Source organism: Drosophila gunungcola, unplaced genomic scaffold, assembly GCF_025200985.1.
Source record: "Drosophila gunungcola strain Sukarami unplaced genomic scaffold, Dgunungcola_SK_2 000180F, whole genome shotgun sequence".
NCBI lineage: Eukaryota > Metazoa > Arthropoda > Insecta > Diptera > Drosophilidae > Drosophila > Drosophila gunungcola.
Window position 1 is genome coordinate 4,998 of NW_026453341.1, and position 26,828 is coordinate 31,825.

General features: G+C 42.1%; 1 long non-coding RNA gene and 1 pseudogene across 2 annotated transcripts in view; one reads left to right on the top strand and one right to left on the bottom strand.

Annotated features, from left to right (window-relative positions):
- Positions 1-3,655: 3,655 nt before the first annotated feature.
- On the bottom strand, positions 3,656-3,834 carry LOC128265934 (5.8S ribosomal RNA; annotated as a pseudogene).
- Positions 3,835-6,457: 2,623 nt separating this feature from the next.
- Positions 6,458-26,828, top strand: part of LOC128265932 (uncharacterized) — a 62,110-nt gene continuing 41,739 nt past the window's right edge. For both annotated transcript variants that reach the window (XR_008268957.1, XR_008268956.1), the window contains exon 1: positions 6,458-6,565. This is a non-coding gene — a long non-coding RNA (uncharacterized LOC128265932). The remainder of the gene's footprint in view (positions 6,566-26,828) is intronic.

A 26,828-nucleotide genomic window follows, 5' to 3' on the forward strand; every position in this document is an offset into this window, starting at 1 on the left:
TCCCAAAACTGCATCTCGTTCCCCAGACAGTTCCCCGAAAGACTTTAACTTTCCCAAAACTGTTTGTCGTTCCCCAGAATGAACGGAGAATGCGTGGATGGCAACCGATCGGGGCACAGGCTTCGGAAAACGAAAGCCCTTCTTATACGCAGGGCTGCTGTGAATAAGCGTGAAACTCCGAAGGATTGACAACCGCTAATGACTGAAAGACAGTAATGCAAATAAGCGTTACAGTCAGCGGGTATCTAAAGCGTAGCATTACCGACGTTGTGCTTGTTCTGCCGCCTCTGCTAAAAAGCTCACACACTCCCCCTCCTCCTTTTCCGCCAACAATCATCTCACCACGGGCCGGGCTACGGTGTCACTCGGACCATGCCGGAAGTCAGACTGGCTGGGGCCCGAGCTATCAAATATCCCAGTCTCAGACAAGGGGCGACCGTTTGTTCTAGTTCGGCCTTTCCCGGGAAGAGCAGAGCTCTAAAGAAATCAAAAACAAGAGACCGGCACTCTTCAAAAGTCGGAAGGCCTTGTTTAGAACGCTTCGCTTCTTAGCGCCACACCCCCACCAGCCAAAGCCAACGGCACACCGGGACCGGCAGGTGGCTTTCAAAGGTAACGGGATGGCTGACAAGCCCTCCACGTACGGGGAACAGCCAAGGGCGGGTTTCATTGTGAGCACGAGGACGAAAGAGTTTATGAGGTCGCAAATAATTGGCGACGTGAACAGTAACGACGATAGCGGGAGGATTTCCAGGAACCAATGGGGATCGATACGGAAGGCCGTTCCACGAATATCTCCGATATTTCAACCGCTTCACCCCAATGTGTTATATGTTATGAAAACGAATAAAAGCGAAAAGAACACAATTAACGTCATGCTCCTGTTAAGCTCCCAGAGTCTAGAGCCCCTCGCAGCCCTACAGAACGTTGTGAACTACGGGCTCAAGAAGACCAAGCTTCCGATATATGATACGGACAAACTGGCGGCCTGTCAACCGGTAAAGAACTTGTGCGGCACACTTAAGCCGGCACCCAGAGCAGACTTTCAGACTTACCAGAGAAGATGGAGGCCTAAACAATCACTTCAAATGATGCAGGTCCAGCAAATTAACTTGCACCATTTAAAGGCAGCCACAGATGGCCGGCTGATATAGTGGGTAACAAAATCTGTGGACTTTAAACCCCCAGATATAGAATTATTACAACAAAGGTAAGGACAAACCAAGAACCTGATTCTTTATTAAGTCGCATCTTTATTCGACTTTAAACATCCATACACGACATCCAAGAATAGAAGGGAAGTTTTGGACAATACATATCCTCTGAGACTCTGATTGACCAAATCGGTGATTGGAGGGTTATTGGATGACCACTCCTTCTCCGACCACCGATACATAGAATTATATATCCTCTGAAACTCTGATTGACCAAATCGGTGATTGGAGGGTTATGGGATGTCCACTCCTTCTCCGCGAAAATAAACAATCTTTTGAAAACCAACTCGGTTTTCTACACAAATCCATGGCTATTTACCTAAGGACCCCACCTCCATTTTCCCGGGAAAAACTACAGAAGAAAGTCGACATCGTCACATACTCCTGCAAGGAACCCTTAAAAAAACGAGCAAGTAATTTTACAATTATAAAAGACAACTTCTTCCCAAAGCTGTGAGACCGTCACAAACATCTGCTATAGATTTTAGACTGATAAGTCTATCCTCATTCCTATTAAAAACCCTGGAACTCCGCAATAATTGACGAGGGATCAGGCTGCAGTCTGATCGAAACGAACGTAGCAAAAAAGGTGGGTATCGATGGCCCTTCAGACAAGCTCTACCTACGGTGGACACGAGAAATATCTCAAACGGAAGCTGAATCAAAACGCATAAATTTAACGACCTCACAAAGTTAAAAGAAAGTGTATATTGCCCGCATATGAATTCACAAAACGCATCGCAGATAGCAACAAGGCAAGCCATTAGTAAGGACTTGCCTTGCTATTCTGGAAATCCAGTCTACCGAAAGGTGTGGATTTAGCGAGCGAGAAAGTCTTATAGGTTGCAAAAATGTTTGAAAGGTGCAGATATGGAAGTTTTTGATGACTGTCTATTCAAAGTAGCAAACTGCGCGAGCAAGGTGATGTCAATAAATTATGGCAACGACGACAAACAACGAGAGAGGAAGTTTAGAGTTCTTCCTATGGTTCAAAGCGACATCAGTTCTTTGCCTTCATGTAGAAAGTGCACTGGCACCCAGAAAGATAGCAGAGCATTTCACGCCTTAAGAGTGCCCGATAGATGGAGTTTTAGAAAGGAGAGAAGATTGTGCTGGAGATGCTTTGGAAGACATTGCAGACATCGCAAAACTTTTCCGTGGATGAATTTACAAAAAAAAAATTATATTGGTGTTGTACATTGGAAACGTTCGCAATAATTGACGAGGGATCAGGCTGCACTCTGATCGAAACGTATGTAGCAAAAAAGTTGGTTATCGATGGCCCTGTGCCTACGATGGACACGAGAAATATCTCTAACGGAAGTTGAAAAAAAACTCATAAATTTAACGATCTCACAAAGCTTCGACGCAGATCAGTTTAAGCTGCATAATGTGAGAACCATCCAGAACCTGGATTCTACACTGATATTACATTCGCATCTCGAGAAACTACCCATTTGTACGTACAAGGACGCTTCGCTCATCATCGGAGTAGGCTCGGATGGTCTATTTATGGCCGTAACGGTGATGATGGCGACCTTGCAAGCTCGGTTGTAATGCACATCTCCGAATGTTATAACGATCAGCAATTGCTGTTGGCGTGAGTATTCTCTTAGCCAACTCTATCTAACGATGTATGACAGAAGTGAAGAGGTGGTGGACGGGACTTCTGTGGAGGTACGATAACGTCAAACCTCCGTCAAACCTCCCGTCAGATGGCCATGCGCCGACTTCAGTGTTTGGAAAGTCGTATGGCGAGAGACAAGGAGCTACGACAGTTAAACATATCCAACGCTATGGGAAGTTGCGTTTTATCCGCAAATGAGATAAAAGATAGGAACGCTAAGCAATTCCTTAATGAACACTTAAGGGCAGTCAGAGCCATATTAAGGAACACATTTGTTGACGACTAGCTCCAAAGTTCTAAAGAAGGAATGGCCCGCCTAGCTCAGGAAGTCTGAAACATACACAAAGAAGGAGGCTTTGAGGGGCTGGATATCAAACTTGTCAACAGAAATACGTGCGTTCTTGGGTGAAATTAAAACACTTGAGCATAGTCGTTGGGCTCTGTGTATAAGGCAACTCAAACAACAACTCTACTAATACTCAACTACACATTTTTACAGATGGATGTATCAATGATTTCGCAGCGGTGGCCTACCTAAGGTTCGAAGAACAGGATGGAGTACAAAGCACGCTACTGGTCTCTAAAACGAGATTCGCGCCGGCAAAACCAATATCAATTTCTAATTGTTCTAATGGCTGGCATTTTAAGCCTGCAATTAACAATGTTTTTGGAGCAAGAGTTGTCTATCAGCGTAATAAGACGTGTTTTTTGGACACATTCCAAATACGTTTTATATTGGAAACGTTCAGATGCTCGGAAGTATTTTAATATTTTATTTCAAAATTTTATAAACAACTTAATTAGCATAGTCTTACAACCCTGAACCATATTTAGTCCAAGCAGCACTATAAAATTAATTAAAGTACATAACAGCATGGTCTGCGATATGCGTTGAAAATGTCGATGTTCATGTGTCCTGCAGTTCACACGATGACGCACAGTTTGCTGCGTTCTTCATCGACCCATGAGCCGAGTGCTCCACCGCTTAGAGTTATATAATATTTGTTTTTTTAATTTCGTCAAGTGTGTTTTTATTGAAAGAAATTACAAATACACCATTTTACTGGCATACGTCAATTCCTTCAATAAATGTATTTTTATACCTAAAATATATGTTGCGAAATTTCTTAGTTTCATATAAACAATATAATACCAATTTTCATTTGCACGTTTTATTTCTATTTAAGTTTGATATATATGGCATTTTATATAAAACATTAAGCTGATTATTAACCGGGTACAACATTATATATTTTAGGTTGTTGCATTAACCAATGTATGCCAATAACTGAGAGGAACTATACATATGCGCAACGCGTGTATGTTATGGTCCATATGCACACAATGAGTGTATTATATTATATATTTAACATATCGTATATATATCTATCTATATGTATCTCTAATCGATTGGCTAGATCGATTTTTATTTTATGGACATCAGAGCCTCCCCTTGACTTGTAATTGATATCTCATAATAATTACTCGGCATTGGACACCATTTGCTCGAGCTATTTGAGTCCATTGGACTGGACTTTTTCTTTCATTAAAACGCTTTAAATGAGATAAGTTATTTTGATATATTTTATTGATATATAATACATTGTTACGAATTTTACTTCCTTTTAAATAATCAAGTTCGGTCAACTTTTGCGAAACAACCGTAAAACGCAAGGCGTCACAGTGATCACGTCCGGAGACCCCACTAAGAAATTCAATCGGTAGTAGCGACGGGCGGTGTGTACAAAGGACAGGGACGTAATCAATGCGAGTTAACGACTCACACTTACTGGGAATTCCAAGTCGAATGGAAATTGAATTCATCTTTGCTGAACGGGACAAAGTGGACTAGACAAAGTGGACTAGGGAATTGAGCTTTCGGGCAGACTCGAGATGGCTTGCACGAACAACATTCTTATTAGAAGCAGTAGATCACTGGACGGTAAGGGAGCTAAGCCCGCACACACTGGAGAGGACAAACGCTTACGAGTTAAAGGAAACCACTTTATCAAGACTGGCAAGTGGGAGAAGCTGCGAGGTACTCTAAAGTACGTCATGCCTTTTTTAAGCCAAATATGCCAGACATAATTAACGTCGGAGGAAGCAATAAGTGCCGCACGTTTTCGAAACCTGCATGATGTACACAACGTGATTTAGAGGATGGTTCAAAAGGAGTTGTATGCGGATGAAATAAATCTTCTGCGTTAAGGAACCATCGTAGGATGGAAGAGCTCGTTCTATAAAATTTCGCCGTATCTGGAGGTGCTGAGAATACGCGGCCGGATCGATCGAATTCGCGGTGTGCATATGAACGTTAAAAATTCCAGTAATTCTACCCAAAGGACACAAAGTCACCAATCTTCTGATTGATTATTTTCACCGCAAGTTTCACCACCAACTAACCAAAATTGTAGACAACGAAAGCACGTCCCGGGACTAAGAGCCAGAGTTTTAATCCCTAGCGAATGCTTGCCAGAGATGTCGCAATAAAAAAGCGGCAACGGAGATGAGAGATAATCCCCCGGAAAGAGAGCCGTACACTTATGCTAATCCTTCACCGAGAAAATTTGAGAACGAAAAAACCAAGAGCAAATCTTCTCTATTTCAGTATTTTTACTTCTCACTTTATCTAGAAGAAACGCTCTTGTAATCGAGGAGAAGTTGTTCTTTTGTTCTCGATTTCGCTAATCGAGAAGAAAAGATCTTGAACTCGAGAATAAAAGATCTTAAACTCGAGAAGAAATTAGTCTAAAATGGAAACAAAATTGAAAGAGATAAAAATTGGGAGAGAAGTTCTCTCTCAAATGGTTCGGAAAGTTACCAAAGTATACTTCGGGTCTCGTCTTTTCCCTTTAAAATTTTCGGACGCAGCGCGGGGTAGTTTTGTCTTTGATTGATTGAGTGTTGAAAAGTGGAAACATGGAGACGGAGACAATAGATTCGACCTATTGGTCTCGTTTGATTTGTTGGAGGCCCAGCGATACTAGCACGGTAAGTAATTAATATTTTATAAAATGAAAACTAACATATATGTAGAAATAATATTTTATATAATAATTTTTATTTATTTTAAGCAAGTGTTATTGTATTAATTTATTGGTGAATAAAATAAACGTGTTTCGAATGCTTAAATTTACTATCGTGCTTTAGTAAAACGAATGATTTAACACGATTTGTAAAATAGCAATTTACTGGAAGTCACGCTGCTGCAGTTCATGTATACTTTCTGTATGTATGCATGTTGTGCGAGCATTTGCAAGACGTTAAAGAATAAGAATCAAGGAATCAAAAACACATCCATACATGGACTGCAGCAGCGTGACTTGCAGTAAATTGCTATTTTACAACTCGTGTTAAATTAAAATAAATAAATTTAAATAAATACTTTTTGTAGCAGAGCCACGATTCAAATTTTTTTAACATTTTTTTAGTTAGTTTCGAAATTTGAGAAAAAATTGGTATACTGTTTAATTATTTTTTTCGACTGTCTGGAATTTATCACCGCGGAGGAAATTAAGGAGGCGAATCCGCCAATTGGAATTAGAGTTGGTTTCGAAATTTGAGTATAAAAATTGTTACACTGTTTAAGTATTTTTTTTCAGGCGCCGATGTAAATTTCCACTGACTGAAATTTATCACCGAGGTGGAAATTAAGGATGCGATTCAGCCAATCGGAAATAGAGTACTCTTCCGCGAAAAGCTGTTCTCTTGGAGGAAAACAAAGGTAAGAAGTTATTATCTCTTTTTACAAATTTCTTGGTAACTTTCTTTGTTTATTTTTATAGTTTACTCAAGAAATATCTTCTCCAAAGCCATCGCCACAAAAGGCACCGAGAGCACTTTTATTTTCGTTGCCGTCTAATGCGACTAAATTCAAATACTCTCTTAACAAGGTATGAGCCTTTAAGTTGTAACCTTAATAAGTTCAATCTTAAAAATTTTTGTATTTATTCACTTAAATTGATAACCAATAACCTGAATCTAATATTAAGTATAATTACAAAATTTTCATAGAGCTTGAATTCAATTTTAAGTGGAACGGCTGCTAGAAAAGAACTTCTAGCATGTAAAGTACTGACTGAAAAGCAAAGAGACATTTTCATTAATCATATTATTGAGGAAATCAAAAACAACAACATCAACCTTCAAGTAAGCAGCTTACCAAATTTGTTGGACGAGCTCTCCGGTTTTTTCACACCTCCTCCTCATACTTTCATGTGTCATAAATAATGATAAGAAAACTATATGATTACAATATATATAGATTATAATTTCGAAATAAATGAATAAAAAAATAAATAAAAACCAAAAACAATTTATAAAATTTTTGGGATTTGGAATTTTTATTGAACAAAAAAAACCGTTCTCAACAGTCTCGATTTCAGCATATGCGTGCTCAATAGTGGGCCAATAACGGATTTACTGAAATCAAAAGACATTTTCTTAGATCGAGACTGCTTTTTTAAAACTGAAAATCCTGGATTTATGAATAATTCTTTTTGGTTTTGAGAACGTATAGGTAAGAACGGTTTTCTCTCGAAGCCAAGAAGACTTATTCTCAAATCGAGAATGGTTTTTAAGGCTGATTATTCTTGCTTTGAGAATAGGTCTTCCTGGTTCTGAGAACGAATAAGTTCTTGAGTCCAAGCATAGGCGTTCTCGTTTTCAAGTCATTAATGATTCCATTTTTGATTTTGAGAACGATTTACTCTCGAAGCCTAGAAGACATATTCTGAAATCGAGTATGTTCAGTCTTAAAAAAGCAGTTTTTATCTAAGAAAATGTCTTCTTGAATTCAGTAAATCCGTTCTTGGCTCACTATTGTTGAAATGTTTGTGGCGAAGTGCCAAAGAAAATAATTTCAGACAATGGACTAATTTTCGAGGGGCGAGCTGTCTGTTACAAGAAGAAATCGAGAGGATCTCATTGAAAGAGCTGCAAAAAATCCCAAATATCGAACCGTCAAAGACGGGATATCACGCAACGCGGTTAAACGCACTGCTACTGGGTTGCTGATGTCAGAAGACCAGCTACGGAGGTTGACCAAAAGGTAACCAGAAGTATTGCAAGGAAATCGTCGAGGCTTGTTTGCGAAGAGGGGAGTGTTACGTCATGAACCAAACTGACAGGGCAGCATACGTGGCAAAGCCCCCAGAACGGCTGATGGCTGGCGGTCGCTAGGGAATGGTTATTCCGGGCGAATAGCCAGGAAGCAGAAGAAGTTAATTATTAAAAATGTTTATATTTATTCAGTTAAATTGATAACCAACAACCTGAGTCTAATATTAATTATAATTAAAAATTTTTCATAGAGCTTGAATTCAACTTTAAGTGGAACGGCTGCTGGAAAAGAACTTCTAGCATGTAAAGAACTGACTGAAAAGCAAAAGGGCCATTCTCATTAATCTTATTAAGGTGTCACTCGGACCGTGCCGGAAGTCAGTCTGTACCTTCTGCCCAGCCAGTGGGAATATTTATGGAGAAAGCTACAATTAACAAAGACAAGCAAAAAGAGACCGGCACTCTAAAAAAGCCGGAAGGTGCAACCAACGCCTCACCCCTCAGCGATATACCAAAAGGGGCCACGTCCACATCAGCCAAAACCGCACAGTGGTTGGTTACATAGGCCATTAATATAAAAATCAAAGTCAAAATTTTGACTTTAAATGTACCAATTCTTATTTATAATTGGTCTAGCTATTTGAATTTATTCATCTTTTTGTTTTGCTCCATCTGTCCACTTCGAAAATAGCATCGAAAGAGAGAGCATGATATTCATTTGGTATTTCAGCGTAAGCAAGGGATGCTTTCCTTAAAAAATTGTTTAAGCTTATGAAAAAGTCAAAATTTTGACTTTAAATGTAACAATTCTTATTTATAGTTGTTCTAGCTATTTAAATTTATTCATCTTGTTGTTTTGCTCTATCTGTCCTCTTCAAGATTAGCATCGAAAGAGACAGTATGATATTCATTGGGCATTTCAGCGTAAGCAACGTGCAAGGGAAGCTTTCCTTAAAAAAATTTTTAAGTTAACAAGTTTTAGTGCAATGAAAGTGCTTAATATTTTAAATAATGTTATTAACTTCCATTTTACAATTAAAAGTCGATGTAGTATGTGTTGTCTTTTGTGTAAATCAGTATTGTATTTAGTACATAATTGTGAGCTTCCTTGGTTTGCCTTTTCTGTGTTTTTGGTTAGAGTTTTAGTTGTGATGGCATTCTTCAGCACAAACAAATTTTTTGTATAATATTCTTAAGCATTTTAAGAATATACGAATGTTTAATTCAAATGCCGAAAGGTGCGAGCGGCCTGCAGTTATACGAAAAGGTAACCTAAACTTAATTTTTAAAAAAAGTATGCTTCTGTTGTGTGTTGTAGTTTGTTTGCCGTTTGTTGGTTTGTATTGTCGTTTGTTGTGTTATGTTTTGTGTTTATATTCTTTTAAAATAATAGCTTATTATTTCCTTGGGAGTGTCAAATTTCACGATTGCGTTCTTTTCTGTGTCGTATCAATGAAAGCTATATGATATAGTTGTCCGACTTCAATAATACGAAACTCGGGAATATTTAATTATTACTAAATATTAAAAAAAATAAAACAAAATGTGAAAAACGAAAAAATTATAAGTCCAAGTCAGGGGGACAGCCAAAGGCGGGTCTCATGGTGAGCACGAGGGCTGATGAGTTCAAGAGGATGCCGCCACAACAGGCGGGACCCCAAGAACGCAAGAAAGCATTTTAAAGCGTCTGGCCACAATACCCATCACCACAGGCCTGAAAATTCAGGAGGACATAACTTTAGCAAAGGCAGTTATCCCCGACATTGACACTACAAAAGTCGCCTTCAACACAAATAAACGGGAGAGATCAATAGAGGCTGTGCAGCCCTCCAGCAAGAAGGCCAAGACTTCAAACCGGGGCCCTTGATCTAAATGTTTGCAGAGGTCGTGAAGGATCCAAAAGTAATCGGGTTGATTCTCAGGAACCAATGGGAATTGATCCGGAAGGCCTACACGGGCCTTGGGTAATGGGTAACAAAATCTGTGGACTTAAAACCCCCAATACACAAAAAAGTTCCCGGAAAGATCCATTGCTCTTGTCTTTGGTGTATACCGACCACAATTAAAACTCTGATTTTCCAGCCGTTCTTTGTTCCGTATTTATGGATATGCCACGCAACGTGGTAGTGCTGCCGTTATCGTTAAGTCCTCCCTCGACTATCTCCTGAGCGCAACAATATCAGAGCCCAACCTGCAAGCAGTTGCCATAATTTTGGTCACTTGGTTTAATAAAATTTTGTTTGGTGATGTCTTCTGTTCTATTGGTCTATTGGGTACCTGCGTCTGTTTGGCTCTGTTGGTTAACGCTTCCTTCTAACTCAAATATGGCGCATCTACGCATTTTCCTTTCATTAATAAAATTCATCCGACGGCTATTAGTTTTACGGTGTTCAGAGGCATCCCGTGCAGCCACCTTGCTATCTCGGAGTTTGCTTTATCTCTGCATTGCTATACTGTTGGACGGATATAAGAAGTTAAGGTGCACGAGTTGATTTTTTGATGAGTTCTTAGTTGACCAGATCCACCAAGCTGCCCCTCCTGCTAGAAGTTTTCCTATTCCACCACCATTTTGGTCTGCTTCAAAGCCAGAAATTGCTGCCTTGGCCAGAAAAGGTCATGCACTCCGCCGCGTCTGAATGAGGACGAGGCATACCATCGAAATGGCAAGGTTGAAGGCTGCTGTTTCAGAATATAAAAAAGTCCTCCAGCCCCCTAAAAACGTGCTCTAGTTACAATGGTACCAAAAAAAGGAAAAGACCCGTTGTCCCCAGATTCCTTTCGGCCGATTGGTCTCCTGTCCACCTTTTCAAGACTTTTGAGCGAATCATGCTTGTATATGCTTAGCTGCGTTTGATGAATCGCTTCTAGACGACCAGTTTGGCTTTCGTAGTCGCCATTGTGCTGTTGAGCAAGTGAACAGGGTAGTAAATCATGTACTGGGTGTTTTGGAAAGTCGCAAATACTGCTCAGCTGGCTTTCTTGATGTCAAAGGCCTGACAGGGTTTAGCACAAAGGTCTATTTTACAAACTTATGCCATATTTGCCTGAGGTATTATGGAAGCTAATCGTGTCATTCTTGAATAAAAGGGAGTTTGTTGTCGACATCCGTGGACATCGTTCTGGACTACGCCCAATTCGTGCTGGGGTCCCACAAGGAAGCGTTCTTGGGCCGGTTCTGGATCTTCCAAACCCAGTTGCACACGGTATACTCCTGGCCTGCAGATGACACTGCATTTTTTGCAGTTGGTAATACCCAATCGTCTGCCTCCCGGCGTGTCCAGACATTCTGAGATGAATTCGAGTGTTGGGCTTCTCGGTGGAACATTGCACTGAACGTCGACAAAACGCAGCACGCTACATTTGCTCTCCGCTTTGGCCGTTAGCATAGCCTCTACCTTGATGGGATAGGCTTGAGCTTGAAGGCAAGGTGACCTACCTTGATGTGACATTGGACCGTCCAGCAAGTTATTCCCCAATTTAACGTGGGGAGTTAAATTGGTGAATAACTTGCTGGAGCACAGCCTATGATTTATCTCTTAAAAGAGTGCAAGCGTACAGAAGGATACTGGGTGTGAAACGGCACCCTTATGTCTAAAATCGTGTGTTGTTTAAGGAATCGGGAGTGCCGACGTTTACGGAGACAGTTTTTATCTTTTCAAATCGATATAGAGATCGCTTGCTGGATCATACGAACCGTCTGGCTAGACGTATTGCTACACGTCGCCTCCGCAGACGACACCCAGCGGACCTGTGGATAATTGGTCGTGATAAACACGTGCGCCTCTTATAACAGCACAAGAATAATGACAAGCTTTTACCTGCCTTGCACTTAATACCCGAATATTTGGGATCTTTGATCACTTCTGACAAACACGAAAACTAAAACCACCCATGTGTAGCGTGCAACACAAAATAATTTTCAAAAAAAAAAGGTTTTACAGCTTAACAGAGATGCCTGTTAATTTATTCATTAAAATGCAGAATCCAAAGTTAAGCTATTCAATATACACATAAATATTATATTTGTATTGTAATTTATAATCAAGTCAATAAAGGTGGATAAAAGTAATTGATGTAAAGCAATTAATTTTAAATCAATTTTGTTTGCATTCCATGTTTGTTAAATAAAACCAAAAATTTTCATTCAAGGTACACATTTTTTTAAGAAACAATATTTAAAATTATGTTTAACTCTTGAAGAAAAAAGAGTTTGACCACTATGGTAAACATTGTTTTAATTTTTACACGAGAAAGCCTGGGAAAGTCAAATTTACACAAGCTTCACTGTTGATCACTTTAGAGCATCACTCTCTTTTAACCGTGGGCGAGAAGGTAGGGATTTTCTCCTACGATGATTTGTTAAAAAAAAGAAATACAAACATATATACATGCATAAATACATATACAGATATGCGTTAGCTATAGATTTTGATATTTAATTTTATTTTTCTATCTTAATATTGCTCCGCAGTGTGTCTAGTGTGTTCAACGTCAAGTTTCTATGTTCGTCAAGGTTTGTTTTTCCAGACTGTGGCTGAGAAAATACGGAAGCTGATTGTGTCATTTTTGGATAAAAAGGAGTTTGGTGTAGGTATCCGTGGACATCGTTCTGGACTACGGCCTATTCGTGCAGGAGTCCCGCAAGAAAGCGACCTTGGACTGGTCTTATACACTGTTTATTTCCAAGCCTAGTTGCTTGCGGTACACACTCTGCCACCTTTGCAGATGACACTGCATTTTTTGCAGCTGCTAGTACCCTATCGTCTTTCTTTAGACATTCTTCCAACTCGATAGTGCGCATTGCATTCGCAAAGCGCGCCTGCGACATTTGCCTCTCGATAGATAGATCGATAGATCTCTTTGAAAAGACCTGTTCCGTGCAGTTAGTTTATCGGTTATGTTGTTCGCAGAGTCCCGTACCGATAACGGGACTCACCCTCCGTGCCTCTTATGGATTTTTCCTTTGTATGTGTTCGTTACCAACGATATCCGCGCATTTGGTCTTTAGCTGGCTTACGTGTGTTATTTTTAATGGCCCTTCCTATCTAGGGACCGATATTGCTGCGATACCTTCTCGTTCCTTGGACAGATGGTGCTCCTGAGCCTAGACCGTGTTTTGAATATTCGCGCGCCAGATTTTACGCCGCCTTCTCCATATTGCGCCTAAACAGCTCGAAGAGCTGCTAGCTCTGAGAGGTTATGGGATCGTTCCAGCAAATTTATATAGGGGGATTGCCTTTGACCAGAAGATTACGCAAGGGTTGTGTTGGGATCGTAGGGGTTTTATTTGTCTCTGTTGATAATTGTTTACATCCTTGATACAAGTCCAATCCGCAGTGCATCCAGATAGGCTTTATCACCTCCAATTGAAAGCACAATATATATAATTTTGTTGCAGAGAACCGGAAAGAGAAACTTTTAAAGCTGTATTTAAAGAATACCAGAAATAAACTTTTTTAATTTCATTTCAATATAAACGTGTTCCACTAATTAAATGTCAACTTATTTAATATTTGCAACAGTCTCCTTAAATAGAGCCTCGCGGCTCTTCCGCCTGTGGTGCTCCTCGTCGTCGCATCTCATAGCTGTACTCTGCGGCGTCGCTCCTCGTCGTTGGCTTGCTGGTGTCAGAATCGTTACGGCTCCACCAAGACTCTGGATGTTATGCGAACCTCACTACTGTGGCCGGCAAGGTGTATCTCCTAACCAGTAGAAGTAGGAATCCTTAAACTCGATTTAACCACGACCCAGCACTAGTTATAAATCTTTATAACACACGAGCATTCCCCAGGGAGTGTCTGCACATCACCGCAGACTCATCAGCTATCTCTGGGTACAGCGGCTAAACGTCGAAAACTTCTCTTAGGATCAGATCAGAGGCTTTGCAATTTTTGCCGTTGCCATATACTTTGGGTTCTTGAGCTTACATGCACCTTTTGTCGTTAAAGCCGTTGCCGTATACTATGGTTTCTTGAGCTTACATGCACCTTTTGTCGTTAAAGCTTCTATAGAGTATGAAAGTTTGCTTTTTGTGCGGGTCCCAAGTCCACCCACGCCTTATGAGAATCCAAAGTCCAGCTTGGTACGGTAAACAATAGACCTTGGACCCCAGCAAACCGTGAAGGTCCAAGGTCTATTGTTTACCGTTTGGCCTGTCTGCCCAGATTCCTCACATTTCCTCCTTTCTTCGGAAACATACTGAAAGTGGTGACTTCCCCGTCCCTGATGTTTATTCTAATTCCCCGCCAAACTTCTATTCTTCGTGATCCCCAGACAGTTTCCCGAAAGACTTCAATTTTCTCAGACTGTTCCCTATTTGACTTCCCCAAGCCAGCGCCCTGAAAGACCTTAAACTTTCGCACGGCTGTGCTGCGTTAGCCTTTCCTCAGTTCCCCGACAGTGCCCCGAAAGATTTTAACTTTCCCAAAACTGCATCTCGTTCCCCAGACAGTTCCCAGAAAGACTTCAACTTTCCCAAAACTTTTTGTCGTTCCCCAGAATGAACGGAGAATGCGTGGATGGCAACCGATCGGGGCACAGGCTTCGGAAAACGAAAGCCTTTCTTATACGCAGGGCTGCTGTGAATAAGCGTGAAACTCCGAAGGATTGACAACCGCTAATGACTGAAAGACAGTAATGCAAATAAGCGTTACAGTCAGCGGGTATCTAAAGCGTAGCATTACCAACGTTGTGCTTGTTCTGCCGCCTCTGCTAAAAAGCTCACACACTCCCCCTCCTCCTAAACACTTGCCTATCACTATCCTTTTCCGCCAACAATCATCTCACCACGGGCCGGGCTAAGGTGTCACTCGGACCGTGCCGGAAGTCAGACTGGCTGGGGCCCGAGCTATCAAATATCCCAGTCTCAGACAAGGGGCGACCGTTTGTTCTAGTTCGGCCTTTCCCGGGAAGAGCAGAGCTCTAAAGAAATCAAAAACAAGAGACCGGCACTCTTCAAAAGTCGGAAGGCCTTGTTTAGAACGCTTCACTTCTTAGCGCCACACCCCCACCAGCCAAAGCCAACGGCACACCGGGACCGGCAGGTGGCTTTCAAAGGTAACGGGATGGCTGACAAGCCCTCCACGTACGGGGAACAGCCAAGGGCGGGTTTCATTGTGAGCACGAGGACGAAAGAGTTTATGAGGTCGCAAATAATTGGCGACGTGAACAGTAACGACGATAGCGGGAGGATTTCCAGGAACCAATGGGGATCGATACGGAAGGCCGTTCCACGAATATCTCCGATATTTCAACCGCTTCACCCCAATGTGTTATATGTTATGAAAACGAATAAAAGCGAAAAGAACACAATTAACGTCATGCTCCTGCTAAGCTCCCAGAGTCTAGAGCCCCTCGCAGCCCTACAGAACGTTGTGAACTACGGGCTCAAGAAGACCAAGCTTCCGATATATGATACGGACAAACTGGCGGCCTGTCAACCGGTAAAGAACTTGTGCGGCACACTTAAGCCGGCACCCAGAGCAGACTTTCAGACTTACCAGAGAAGATGGAGGCCTAAACAATCACTTCATATGATGCAGGTCCAGCAAATTAACTTGCACCATTTAAAGGCAGCCACAGATGGCCGCCTGATATAGTGGGTAACAAAATCTGTGGACTTTAAACCCCCAGATATAGAATTATTACAACAAAGGTAAGGACAAACCAAGAACCTGATTCTTTATTAAGTCGCACCTTTATTCGACTTTAAACATCCATACACGACATCCAAGAATAGAAGGGAAGTTTTGGACAATACATATCCTCTGAGACTCTGATTGACCAAATCGGTGATTGGAGGGTTATTGGATGACCACTCCTTCTCCGACCACCGATACATAGAATTATATATCCTCTGAAACTCTGATTGACCAAATCGGTGATTGGAGGGTTATGGGATGTCCACTCCTTCTCCGCGAAAATAAACAATCTTTTGAAAACCAACTCGGTTTTCTACACAAATCCATGGCTATTAACCTAAGGACCCCACCTCCATTTTCCCGGGAAAAACTACAGAAGAAAGTCGACATCGTCACATACTCCTGCAAGGAACCCTTAAAAAAACGAGCAAGTAATTTTACAATTATAAAAGACAACTTCTTCTTCTAAAGATTTTAGACTGATAAGTCTATCCTCATTCCTATTAAAAACCCTGGAACTCCGCAATAATTGACGAGGGATCAGGCTGCACTCTGATCGAAACGAACGTAGCAAAAAAGGTGGGTATCGATGGCCCTTCAGACAAGCTCTACCTACGGTGGACACGAGAAATATCTCAAACGGAAGTTGAATCAAAACGCATAAATTTAACGACCTCACAAAGTTAAAAGAAAGTGTATATTGCCCGCATATGAATTCACAAAACGCATCGCAGATAGCAACAAGGCAAGCCATTAGTAAGGACTGGCCTTGCTATTCTGGAAATCCAGTCTACCGAAAGGTGTGGATTTAGCGAGCGAGAAAGTCTTATAGGTTGCAAAAATGTTTGAAAGGTACAGATATGGAAGATTTTGATGACTGTCTATTCAAAGTAGCAAACTGCGCGAGCAAGGTGATGTCAATAAATTATGACAACGACGACAGACAACGAGAGAGGAAGTTTAGAGTACTTCCTATGGTTCAAAGCGACATCAGTTATTTGCCTTCATGTAGAAAGTGCACTGGCACCCAGAAAGATAGCAGAGCATTTCACGCCTTAAGAGTGCCCGATAGATGGAGTTTTAGAAAGAAGAGAAGATTGTGCTGGAGATGCTTTGGAAGACATTGCAGACATCGCAAAACTTTTCCGGGCGAATAGCCAGGAAGCAGAAGAAGTTAAGCCGGAGATCCGAGCAAGTTTTTTAAATTTTCTTGTGTTCCATTAAGAATCAATTTTTATCTCTCTTGTTTTTCTTTTATTTTATATTCACTGTTTTCTTTATCGTTCCTTTCATGGGTTTGTTTATTCTAATCTGTATACGACCTCGAATCTACCGGGGCGTACGTGGTTTGGGTACTTAGAAATTTCCGCCCGTAAGATTCCACGTCCGACCCATTCCGCATGCCGTCCGTCTCAAAGCCGATTTTTGCTATTCTTTCTTCGCCGCTGGTACACGTGTGAGGGTATCGCCGGCAGTTGGTCCCTTGTAGATCGAGGATGACCTGGTCGAGCATCTGGTCCTCCCAGTCGGTGAGCGGGTCGCAAGGGTGGGCGCAAATGGGGAACTCTGACCGTCAATTCTCCTGCGAGATCCTGACAAGGTGCTCTTATGGCAAAGGTTTGGTCGTCCGACGAGGGTTTCTGGCGGTGCTTCCCTCTCGTTTTCGCCGTCGGTCTCCAGCTCAAACTCTGTCAGGTATTAGGTGATGGAACCGCGAGATACGCCTTGACCCAGAACTTCCACCTCGACAACAATTGCGCTGAGTGACGTCGGCTTAGGGTCGAAGTTTGGGTGCTTCGGGATGACTCGTCTTCGTGGCGGCCCTTCTCGGCATTTGGGGATGTATGGAATATGAGAGTCAACGGGTGTTTGGGGTTCTCGGGTGTTCCGACTGGGTAGGTACACCATGTTTCGAGCTGCGTACTCCAGTGTGAGACTCGATGCTGGCTTTCAGTGCCGGGCGTGGCAGTGGTGACAGAAGTTCGTCCGGGTTCGGAACCTCCAAAAGTAATCTTGGTATCCACATTACCAGGGACTGGGCGGCGATGCGCATGAATGCCACATAACCGGGGTACCGGCTCACTTGGTCTTCAGATGAGGGTTGGTAGTAAAGGTAAACGCCGGATAACCGTGGTCTAAACTCCGTATACCTCGGGTGACCAAGGGCACAAGGGTCAGACCTAGTCCATTGGAATTCGTCCTTCGGCTCCCCTGACCGTCGTTCCTTGGAGAAACCAGGGGATTTCCTCGAGCACATAAAAAGCTGTATGGGGTGAAGTCGGCTGATAGGATCGTCTAGTTTCGCCGGGTGGGGATCCAAAACCCTACCTTTTCGAATTCCCGACCGGGTGCAGCTAACAATGGACCCGTTAATTTTAGCCTATTACACGGTATTTTTATACAACGGTTCTGAAAGGCACTATGCCGATACTTGGCAGACTTAAGGGTGTTGCCGTTGTTTTTAAGCCTGGGGTCTTTTGGGCCGAGGAGCTTCAGCCGGCTGATGGTGGCGATCCGTCGTCGTCGATCTCGTCCGCTTTATCTTCTGAACAGTGGTGTTTAAGCTGGCAAATATTGGCGGTCCGCCAACTTCGGGCTCCTGGGCGCTGGAAACACAGTAAATTCGGAGATATAAATTTCGGGACGATGAAAAAGCCGTTGTATTTATGGGCCAGTTTGGCAGCGAATCCCCCGGCCGCTCTTGATAAGAGATGTCGAAATAGCCGAACCCGATTCCCAAGCGTTGGTCTCCATTCGCTTCCTTTAAGGTTGTAGTGCCTTGCCTGGTCTAGAGATGCTCTATGAAGATTCGACCGCACGATGTAGTTGTCCCAGAGGCCGATATCATCCCACAATGGAATTGACAATTTCCCAGCGCTGCCCTGATACCGAAACGTAAAAAAACGCGTCCTTGGGTGCAATCTAGATTCTGTTTCACAGAAAGAAACTGTCCCAATTAAATTTTTAATATTTATAATAGGTTTATACCGGCAGGATCCTACATCCGAAAATGTTTAAAATATTCAAGGTATTGGTGGTGGTGAAAAAAAAAATTTCAGTTGTTCCCTAGTGAAAAGAATTGTTTAATATAAAACGTTTCTTTCGTTATTTTTTTAACGTCATTTGTATGCTATAAAATTGGTTCTATCTCTACTTTCTGACAGTGATTTTTGGCCGTTTTAATCTCCCAGATATTTCTTGATCTTTGTTGAGGGACTCTTAGATCTATCATTACAACAAATTATTTATTCCGGATAGCGAAAGCCTTGCTCACGCAATCATCTCACCTCGGGCCGTGCTAAGGTGTCACTCGGACGGTGCTGGAAGTCAGTCAGCTTGACCCGGGTATCGGCGCACCGCACAGTGGTCGGTTATATAGGCCATTAATATAAAATCAAAGTCAAAAATTTTGACTTTAAATGTACCAATTCTTATTTATAATTCGTCTAGCTATTTGAACTTATTCATATTTTTGTTTTGCTCTATCAGTCCACTTCGAAAATAGCATCGAAAGAGATATGATATTCATTGGGTATTTCAGCGTAAGCAACGTGCAAGGGAATCTTTCCTTAAAAAATTGTTTAAGCTCAAAATTTTACTTTAAATGTACCAAAATGTCTTAAGCATTTTTAAAATATAAAAATGTTTAATTCAGGTGACGAAAGGTGCCGAGCGGCTTGCAATTATACGAAAAGGTAACCTAAACTTAATTTTTAAAAAAAGACGTGTGCTTCTGTTGTGTGTTGTAGTTTGTTACCGTTTGTTGGTTTGTATTGTCGTTTGTTGTGTTATGTTTTGTGTTTATATTCTTTTATTTAAAATATTAGCTTATTATTTCCTTGGGAGTGTCAATTTTCACGATTGCGTTCTATTCCGTGTCGTATCAATGAAAGCTATATGATATAGTTGTCCGTTATCAATTTTATTAAAACCGAAACTAGGGAATATTCAATTATTACTAAATATTAAAAAAAAATAAAAGAAAATGTGAAAAACTAAAAAGTTATAAGTCCACGTCAGGGGGACAGCCAAAGGCGGGTCTCATGGTGAGCACGAGGGCTGGTGAGTTGAAGAGGATGCCACCACAACAGGCAGGACTCAAGAACGCAATAAAGCATTTTGAAGCGTCTGGCCACAATACCCATCACCATAGGCCTGAAAATTCAGGAGAACATTACTTTAGCAAAGGCAGTTATCCCCGACATTGACACTACCAAAGTCGCCTTCAACACAAATAAACGGGAGAGATCCATAGAGGCTGAGCAGCCCTCCAGCAAGAAGGCCAATACTACAAACCGGGGCCCTTGATCTAAATCTTTGCAGAGGTCGTGAAGGATCGAAAAGTAATCGGGTGGATTCTCAGGAACCAATGGGGATTGATCCGGAAGGCCTACACGGGCCTTGGGTAATGGGTAACAAAATCTGTGGACTTAAAACCCCCAATACACAAAAAAGTTCCCGGAAAGATCCATTGCTCTTGTCTTTGGTGTATACCGTCCACAATTAAAACTCTGACTTGCCAGCCGTTCTGTGTTCCGTATTTATGGATATGGCACGCAACGTGGTGGTGGCTGCCGTTATCGTTAAGTCATCCCTCGATTATCTCCATTGCCATAATTTTGGTCACTTGGTTTAATAAAATGTTGTTTGGTGATGTTTTCTGTTCTATTGGTCTGTTGGCGCAGATACCGCGTCTGTTTGGCTCTGTTGGTTAACGCTTCCTTTTCGGAGAGGACTGAAATGCCCACCACAATTTTCAGGGGATGCAGGAGTTGGTACTGTTGGGGAAACACTGTGGTTTTGGTTGTTTCTAACTCAAATACGGCGCATCTACGCATTTTCCTTTCATTAAAAAATTCTTCCGACGGCTATTAGTTTTACGGTGTTCAGAGGCATCCCGTGCAGCCACCTTGCAATCTAACGATAACGGCAACAACGATGGCAATGCTGGACCCACTATCGATAGAGTGGCCAGACGACGGGAATCGGAATGGTGACTTCAAACGTCTGGGCGGGAAATTCAAATTCTACGCGGGGAATTGTCTAAGGAACGAGATGCAGTTTTGGGAAAGTTCAAGTTTTTTTTGGGAACTGTCTGGGGAACAGGCTAACGCAGCACAGCCATGGGAAAGTTAAAGGTCTTTCAGAACGCTGTCTGGGGGGAGTCTTGCGAGGACAGTTTAGGGAAAGTTGAAGTCTTTTGGGGAACTGTATGGGGTCACAAGGAGAACGAGTTTGGCGGGGATTTTGAATGAACGAACAACTGGGGCGGGGAGATCACCACTTTCATAACATATCCGAAGAAAGGGGGAAATGTGAGGAATCTTAAAACTCCCCACAAATTCCAAGGCAGAAGCGCTGCATAGCAGCAGCGAAGGAGGCGAGAATGCCGGAGGAGTCGAGGGCAACAAGGTCAAACGGTAAACAACGGACCTTGGACCCGGGCAAAGCGGAGACACCGTGGAATAACGGTACCACGCTGGACATTGGACCCTCACACGGCAAGGGCAACAGGGTCGAACGGTAAATTGGCGGACTTCGGACCCGCACAAAGAGAACGCACCGTGAACTTACGGTGCGGACCTTGGACCCGATCACGCGAGCTGAAAAAGGGAAATAACGGGACCATCACAGGCTATAAAAGGCGGCGCAAGCGCAGCACAGAGGGAGTAATAGTGCGAGAATCAAAGCGAGTGCGTGTACGCGAGACCAGTAGCAAGTTAATCAAGTGCCGAGTACCAGGATCAAGATCGCAAAGTCGAGACGCCGAACGACTGAGAGTCTACAAGGCTGAGGCTTCAACGCTGAGATCCAACGGGTGCTAGGTCGTGGTTAAATTGAGCTCAGGAAGTCCTTGCGTGGAGTCAGCGATACAGGTGGCTGGGCGAAGAGGTCGAACCGAGTTCAGCCTGCTAGGCGATACACCTTGCCGACACAATCCGGACCGACTTAGGGAGCCTGCGATAAAGGTGGCTAGGCGAAAAGGCAGAACCTCGTTCTACCTGCTAGGCGAAACACCTTGCCGGTCCCGACAGTGAGGTTCGCATAACATCCAGAGTCCGAAGGAGCCGTCACGAGTCAGATACCAGCAAGCAGTCGACGACGAGGAGCGACGCCGCGAAGGACAGCGACGAGGAGCGACGCCGCAGAGGACGACGACGAGGAGCAGCAGCAGCTGAAGAGCCGCGAGGCTTGTGTAAGGAGACGAATAAAGACAATTACGAGCCCAACAGAACTCTGGCGTTATTCTTTGGTCAAAGGCAATCACCCAATATAAATTTGGTGGAACGAACCCATAAACTCTCTGAGCTAGCCGCCCGTTAACGTAGCGAGCGAGAATACATAGAAATCAGGTCGTTACATAAGTTATACTAATATACGAAGTAAAACCAATACCAATTCTTACAGATTCCATTTTATAACAAAAAAAAATATATATAATAATAAAAGACAAATAAATAAAAACCAAACCAAATAATAAATAATAAATAATTAAAACATTTTTAAATTTTCCGACATGTTATATTTTAAACAATTAATCATAATGACTGGAAAACAACTTCTTTTAATTACGTTATTTTTCAAATGGAGGGAGATGTAGTATGCACACATATTGAATACCCACTGTACCAAGAGTTTTTAAAGAGTACACACTGTAACACTTTGGCCTTTGCCTTGGAAATTCGGCATAATTGTAGCACGAACGGACCTCATGTTTATAAACCTCGCGCTCCCGCTTAAGAGAGCATAGCCCATATACAACGGCATATACATAGCCGTTTCTCTGCCGCCGTCTGTGGCAGCGCAGCGACGAGACTTAGTCTTACTTAGAATTAAAGAATAATGTAAGGATCAGAAACATTTAAACGTTTGAGCGGCACTATTGCTGCTTCTCCAAATAAAGAATTTAAATATACAAAAAGAACTTGATGTTTTAAAGTGTGATCAGGAATGTGATACTTCAGTAGACAACAATGTAACAAGAACTAAGCGTGTATAAAAAAAAATTAGAACGGCCAAACGGAAATAATTGGCCAGTTCTGCATTAGCATTAAGGCTACAGCCAAGGCAGCTCGTCTTAGGAAGATTCTATCAAAATCTCGTAAATGGGCTATAAGCCCTTTTAGTCCCCAGGACCAGATGGTCATTTCCCAGCACAACTGCAAAATACCCTTCATAATATTTTCCGTTAAAAGTTATTTCTTCATCCCAAAAGCTGGGAAACCCTCAAACAAGACTTAAGACCAATAAGTCTATCCTCATTCCTACTTAAAACCCTGGAACTTCAGTAGACCCGAACCTTTCCTCAAACGCAAAACTTGCCTACCGAAAGGGAAAATTGACTAAAACCGCACCCCATACACAGGTCTCCAAGATAGAAAAAGGATTCCACCATAGAGAATACATCATGGAAGCTTTTCTAGACATAATATAGGCTTTCAACAACGTCAACTCAGAAGCAATCATCAGAGCACTAACAAGTCATGAAGTTGAACCATCCCTGGTGAGAATTATAAACTCAATGCTCACCTGCAGAGTGGTGATCTCAACTATTGGATCAGCTTTCGCTACAAGACTCGTCAGCAGGGAAACTCCACCTTGAGGAGTTTTATGCCCTCTAATCTGGGTCATAGTAGTCAAACAACAAATACAACTTCTAGAAAAAGGGGGATTTAAGATAGTCGCTTATGCGGACAACGTAGTAATTGTAATTGCGCTCCGCACAACCCTTACAAGCCCTAGATACAATTCTGAACCTGGAACTTGCTAAGAACCACTCTGCGGCAACCGCACTGAGAATGCGTGCAATAATGGCGTAGCAAGCTGGACCAACAGGCGACTCATCCATCCTACAGACCTTTAACAACTTAACCAGCACAACTGACTATGTCACTCCTTTTCTTCAAAAAACAACTCAAGTACATCATCCCATAACGTACAGATTGGGCAAAAATACCACAACGGGTGGAAAACGCCATCAATTTCTATATGGTCGGGTTGAAATTAAACAAAAAAGCAAAGGGCGGAGTCAACTTCTCGCAGCTGGGCATTAATCACTTCTTTCGACTGCCAAACAACTGTAGTGTGTTGCAATCAGAGATCATAGCAATACAAGAAAAAATGACAAAAGATATAAGTTAACCTGGATGCTGGATGGGCGTGAACCTGTCCAAGCTAACATTTTTGCGGTGTTGCCACACAACGCCTCTTTTGGAGTTAAAAACAGGAAACGCGATCCCCGTCCACCATTCTTTCACTGATTTTTGGAAACTAGTTGCTACTTTCATTTGCAGTCACTGGTTTTCCCCAAAGAGGACTTGAAGGTCTTCCTGTAGATTTACTGTGTATGACGGAAGCTATAAGTGTAGTACAGAAGCAGTGTAAAGATAAAAATATGCCTGTAAACACTTTTCAATTTAAGAGCCAGCATGTTTTAACTGAAATAGCCGAAATTACTGTGAGGAGATTTTATGTGACAGTAGATGTGCAGCTCCAGAAAAAATGGGCCTTGAGGGTCCGATTTGACGATTTTGGGCATTTTAAAATTTGTTGGCCTCTTTTGCCAAAGTGTCTGGCCACGAAATAAGAACAGTTTGAGTGCATTAACTGTGGTTCTAACAATAGTGCTTCCTCCTGCTATACCCCCGTCTCATAACGCTGGTTTATCTCACGTATTTCTGTATCTTCAAGTCAGCCCTAACCAGCCAAACCTTGGATAAGCTCGGAAATTTTTTGATAAATTTAGGAACCAACAAGATGGTGCTGTGATAGCCCAAGCGGCTGTAACTTACAATTTGTTTTTTTTTTTTTTAACATTTTTAATTAGGTAGCCTATATAATGGGAGTTTACTATTTTTGCTGACGAACACTCTTAGTACATGACCGCAATACACAAAAAAAAGTCCCCGGAATGATCCATTCCCCTTGTGTCTGATTTTCCAGCCGTTCTTTTTTCCGTATCTATGGAGAGGACTGAAAGGCCCACCACACTTTTCTAGGGATGCAAGAGTTGGAACTGTTGGGGAAACACTGTGGTTTTGGTTGTTTCTAACTCAAATATGAAGACTCTGGCGCATCAACGCATTTTCCTTTCATTAATAAAACTCTTCCGACGGCGCTTATTTTTACGGTGTTCAGAGGCATCCCGTGCAGCCACCTTGCTATCTCGGAGTGTCCGAGCCTTTCCTCTGCTAATATTCCGCTTCTGTTATAACTCTGCATTGCTATACTGTTGCACGGATATAAGAAGTATAGGTGCACGAGTTGATTTTTTTGCTGTGTTCTTAGCTGACCAGATCCACCAAGCTGCCCCTCCTGCTGGAAGTGTTTCTATTCCTCCACCATCTTGGTCTGCTTCAAAGCCAGAAATTGCTGTCTTGGCCAGAAAAGGTCATGCACTCCGCCACCTTGCACACAAGGCAAGGTGAAAGGCTTCTGTTTCAGAACTTAAAAAAGTCCTCCAGCCCCCTAAAAATTTGCTTTGTTACAATGGTACCAAAAAAAGGAAAGACGCGTGCTCCCCAAATACCTATCGGCCGATTAGTCTCCTGTCCACCTTTTCAAGACTTTTGAGCGAATCATGCTTGTATATGCTTAGCTGCGTTTGATGAATCGCTTCTAGACGACCAGTTTGGCAGTTTCGTAGTCGCCATTGTGCTGTTGAGCAAGTGAACAGGGTAGTAAATCATGTACTGGGTGTTTTGGAAAGTCGCAAATACTGCTCAGCTGGCTTTCTTGATGTCAAAGGCCTGACAGGGTTTAGCACAAAGGTCTATTTTACAAACTTATGCCATATTTGCCTGAGGTATTATGGAAGCTAATCGTGTCATTCTTGAATAAAAGGGAGTTTGTTGTCGACATCCGTGGACATCGTTCTGGACTACGCCCAATTCGTGCTGGGGTCCCACAAGGAAGCGTTCTTGGGCCGGTTCTGGATCTTCCAAACCCAGTTGCACACGGTATACTCCTGGCCTGCAGATGACACTGCATTTTTTGCAGTTGGTAATACCCAATCGTCTGCCTCCCGGCGTGTCCAGACATTCTGAGATGAATTCGAGTGTTGGGCTTCTCGGTGGAACATTGCACTGAACGTCGACAAAACGCAGCACGCTACATTTGCTCTCCGCTTTGGCCGTTAGCGTAGCCTCTACCTTGATGGGATAGGCTTGAGCTTGAAGGCAAGGTGACCTACCTTGATGTGACATTGGACCGTCCAGCAAGTTATTCCCCAATTTAACGTCGGGAGTTAAATTGGTGAATTACTTGCTGGAGCACAGCCTATGATTCATCTCTTAAAAGAGTGAAAGCGTACAGGAGGATACTGGGTGTGAAACGGCACCCTTATGTCGAAAATCGTGTGTTGTTTAAGGAATCGGGAGTGCCGACGTTTACGGAGACAGTTTTTATCTTTTCAAATCGATATAGAGATCGCTTGCTGGATCATACGAACCGTCTGGCTAGACGTATTGCTACACGTCGCCTCCGCAGACGACACCCAGCGGACCTGTGGATTATTGGTCGTGATAAACACGTGCGCCTCTTATAACAGCACAAGAATAATGACAAGCTTTTACCTGCCTTGCACTTAATACCCGAATATTTGGGATCTTTGATCACTTCTGACAAACACGAAAACTAAAACCACCCATGTGTAGCGTGCAACACAAAATAATTTTCAAAAAAAAAAAGATTTTACAGCTTAACAGAGATGCCTGTTAATTTATTCATTAAAATGCAGAATCCAAAGTTAAGCTATTCAATATACACATAAATATTATATTTGTATTGTAATTTATAATCAAGTCAATAAAGGTGGATAAAAGTAATTTTAATTTTAAATCAATTTTGTTTGCATTCCATGTTTGTTAAATAAAACCAAAAATTTTCATTCAAGGTACACATTTTTTTAAGAAACAATATTTAAAATTATGTTTAACTCTTAAAGAAAAAAGAGTTTGACCACTATGGTAAACATTGTTTTAATTTTTACACGAGAAAGCCTGGGAAAGTCAAATTTACACAAGCTTCACTGTTGATCACTTTAGAGCATCACTCTCTTTTAACCGTGGGCGAGAAGGTAGGGATTTTCTCCTACGATGATTTGTTAAAAAAAAGAAATACAAACATATATACATGCATAAATACATATACAGATATGCGTTAGCTATAGATTTGATATTTAATTTTATTTTTTTATCTTAATATTGCTCCGCAGTGTGTCTAGTGTGTTCAACGTCAAGTTTCTATGTTCGTCAAGGTTTGTTTTTCCAGACTGTGGCTGAGAAA